Below are 4,324 nucleotides of genomic sequence, written 5' to 3'. Positions count from 1 at the left end.
TGCTTGATACAGAATTTATATTAGCAGCGCGTGTGCGATTTAGAATATGCGAAAGAAAATCATACCTGAAATTTGTAACTGTGACAGACAACTTTCATCGGATTTCCCTTCAAGTAAGAGCAGATTTGAAATGTCTTTTGCAGGCAGGCCATCAGAGGAACCTCCAAATAGAATGCATAACATTATACAAACAAAGATAAATCAATCATGGACCTAAAGTCTACTGGGGAAATGAACACACCAAAATACAACTTTAATAATAAATAGGACACAAATCGACCTAACAGTAGGATAAGAAAATACTAAACGGATGTATATGTAAACCGAATACAAAAATTTAAAAAAAATCATCAAGATCATAATGTTGGCAGACACAGTCGTACAAGAACATAAAAATCGAACAGAAGATACGTATACAATTGCAGCATGAAACGAAGTCCCTGCTTCTGAGAGGTGTCACATTGGTTCTTTTTAGTTGAACCTGATCTTAGACTACTGATTTCTAAGAGCGTCGTTGTCATTGACCTATCTCTGTTAGGTGACAGGAGATTTACTAATTTTGTCAAACTACTTGGTTAACTGTTAGATGCAGGCATTGACACAGGAATGAGGCTTTGAGGAGATTCTTGGAATGACTTGTATCCCGAACTCTAGTAAAATGGCTTCACATATGCGATTTAGAATACTAGAAATAAATCAGCAGCGAAAGTTGCTATTGTGACGGTCAACTTTCAGGTCCTGTTCATTCTATGAATGATCCTACAGGCAAGGAAACGGGAAATGGCACACATAGACCCCTCACACTGAATTAGGCCATTAGTAATTTTTCAGTAAGGAACAATGTGCTAAATTGCCAACTAATAATTGTCAAGCGAATGTCGCAATTACAGATGCCGCTCTACAAGTGACTGCGTAGTAGAAAATCAACTAACATCGTTCAATGGATAATAGACTACTGAAACTTGTAGAATGACACCTGCACGACTCTACATAAATTGTGCGGAAGCAGTTTCTCCTCGTCTAGAACAGTTTATCGCATGATGCTGTAACAGCGAAAAATTCCAATCAATTGGAAACAGCCGCATGTCATGTCCGTTTCTGAAACTGGTCGTCGGGCAGATAAGCATAGCTATAAGACATAACGATGAAGTCCTGTTGTTACGCAATTATGACACATGTTTTATGCTGTTATACAATGGTGAATGAGAGCTAAGATCTCCTCAGGAAGAATGCTGCGGCCTTGCAGAACTAGCACTCTTTCAGGAGTGCTAGTTCTGCAAGGTCCGCAGGAGAGCTTCTGTAAAGTTTGGAAGGTAGGAGACGAGGTGCTGGCAGAAGTAGAGCTGTGAGTACCGGGCGTGAGTCGTGCTTCGGTAGCTCAGATGGTATAGCACTTGCCCGCGAAAGGCAAAGGTCCCGAATTCGAGTCTCGGTCGGGCACACAGTTTTAATCTGCCAGGAAGTTTCATATCAGCGTACACCCCGCTGCAGAGTGAAAATCTCATTCAGGTTGATGGATATTTAATATGTGGGTATATGTAGTTGAATTTAGTAAAAATGTTCCGCAAACTTTCCATAATGAGTTGTTTTTCGTGATCATTGTTTCTTCACAGATATTTCTTTATTTCATTTAGTCCCACAATATTTTACGGCAGGGTACTCCCATCTGTACCAGTTTAAGTGTGGGTAGCCCCTTCTCGGCTGTGTCCCGCTTCTCGGGATTTATTGTGTTTACTCTAGTCTGCAAGGCGGCTCCTGAAGCGGTTATTGCTTTCTTGCGTCTGCCTCACAGAATGCTTTATGAATCCTCTGTCAGTTGCAGGAAAAGTGTTTCTCAATCTATTTTCCTGAAGGAAAGTAGGTTAAACATCTGCTGATGCTCTCGTATTGGAACTGTATTTCAGGAAAGAGTTTTGTTCTCGTCACATATGCAGCAGTTTCGGAGCCCTCGTTTTATTTAGCACCACAGAAAGAACTAAGCAGTGAAACAAACATTTTTTTGGCACTCTCGAAACAACTGTAATTTGAAAATTTCAGAAAAACGTGGTCAAGTATATTATTACGTGTTAGTCTAACTATTCCCAAAAAATAATAGTCAATGAGACTTTTTAAGCGTGAGAACAGATAAACAGCGAATTGTTTAATTGACATTTGTTCATTATTAATAATTTTACAATACTATCATTAACTGTTACGTGTTCCATCAGAAATAAACAAATATTAGCGGAACGAAACTCACTTTCTTTGCTTTTAATATCTGAATATGCAATTGTTGCACCAAGAAGAGACGGAAGATTTCAGTTATTAAAAAAAATAAATAACCACGAAACTTCTATGCTAAGTGAATTACGGTGTGTCCATGATCCAAGAGATAGTGATATGAATGAGAGGCGTGTCTGGTTGCAGTTAATAAAGAAATCACATCTTCGTAGGGCAAAAAGTTTACAAATTCAGAAACATTTATTTACACATTGAGGGAAGCCAGTCTTTGTCCAAAGGGCCGCCCACCTCGACTCAGCTCGCAGACTGTAATGATCAGACACGAATAGCACATAGACATTCAAGCAAATTAAAGCGATCCCTCAGAATTGTTACCCCATGGGAACTAACAATTTCATGGGGTCAACGTCTGAACTTAACTTCGGGACCAACTCCGTAAGGTTTTCTTAATCCTAACATCCTTTACATTCAACCACCAGACGAGATTTCGCACTTTGTTAGTTGAGGACAACAACAGAACTAGAAAAAGACCGAAGACAGTAAACACCTTCGTTACTTTTTAGCAGAGTTTCTGAAACCATGCTTCCATTGCGTGTGAAACGGAAGGGCTACAATCTAAGTCACCTGTGCCCTCATATGGCAGCGAACTTTAGAGCTTTAATGCGTGAACAATTTAAAAACTGAGGGTAACTCTACAAATGAATAATGGGAGATGCAGAAAAACAGACAAATGAAACAGGGAACAGATCTGAATATAGCAAGAAAATTAAATCCAGGTTCGTGGGACGTACATGCAGGCGAATGGGTAACAGAGATAAAAGGAAGCTTTTTGCTCAGTCTCAACAGGTAAAACTGAAATGATGATCTAATGGGAGCAGCGTAGGCGGCGTTAGAAATAATGCAGGAATAAATTAACGCCTAGCAACGTTTTCAAGCACATCACAAACGAGCACCTAAGAAACATTATTTGCAGCAATTCGTTTTGTCTCTTTCGTCATAATCTGGTACAGATGTAGTAAAACAACGGTTTATACCAACATATAGGTGATATGTGTCGAAATCTCCTTTTTCAGAAGTGTGGAGCACGACTTGCAGATTTTATGAATATGTATACCTAAACCGTCTTACATTCAAATGTACACGATGTAAACCATGTAGTAATCTAATCCCACCTGTTGTTTGTTAGTTTCTGCTTTAAGTGGCCTCAAGTCATAACTTACTGTGTACATGTTTCTCAATTTGTAAATTTTCATAACTGTAAGTTGTGGATTTAGTGGTTGTAACAGGTCAAATGTCTGAGCTCAGTGAAAACCAGACTCTCTATTAAATATGCAGGGTGATTCAAAAAGAATACCACAACTTTAGGAATTTAAAACTCTGCAACGACAAAAGGCAGAGCTAAGCACTATCTGTCGGCGAATTAAGGGAGCTATAAAGTTTCATTTAGTTGTACATTTGTTCGCTTGAGGCGCTGTTGACTAGGCGTCAGCGTCAGTTGATGCTAAGATGGCGACCGCTCAACAGGAAGCTTTTTGTGTTATTGAGTACGGCAGAAGTGAATCGACGACAGTTGTTCAGCGTGCATTTCGAACGAAGTATGGTGTTAAACCTCCTGATAGGTGGTGTATTAAACGTTGGTATAAACAGTTTACAGAGAATTGGGTGTTTGTGCAAAGGGAAAAGTTCTGGACGGCCGAGAACGAGTGATGAAAATGTAGCACGCATCCAGCAAGCATTTGTTCGCAGCCCAGGAAAATCGACTCGCAGAGCTAGCAGAGAGCTGCAAATTCATATTTCAGCAGGATGGAGCGCCACCACATTGGCACTTATCTGTCCGTAACTAACTGAACGTCAACTACCCGAGGCGATGGATCGGCCGCCAGGCAGCCCGTGACAGAGCACTTCATCACTGGCCTCCAAGAAGCCCTGATCTTACCCCCTGCGATTTTTTCTTATGGGGGTATGTTAAGGATATGATGTTTCGGCCACCTCTCCCAGCCACCATTGATGATTTGAAACGAGAAATAACAGCAGCTATCCAAACTGTTACGCCTGATATGCTACAGAGAGTGTGGAACGAGTTGGAGTATCGGGTTGATATTGC

Source organism: Schistocerca nitens, chromosome 2 (genome assembly GCF_023898315.1).
Source record: "Schistocerca nitens isolate TAMUIC-IGC-003100 chromosome 2, iqSchNite1.1, whole genome shotgun sequence".
In the NCBI taxonomy this organism is placed as follows: Eukaryota; Metazoa; Arthropoda; class Insecta; order Orthoptera; family Acrididae; genus Schistocerca; species Schistocerca nitens.
This window is presented reverse-complemented; position numbering follows the sequence as displayed.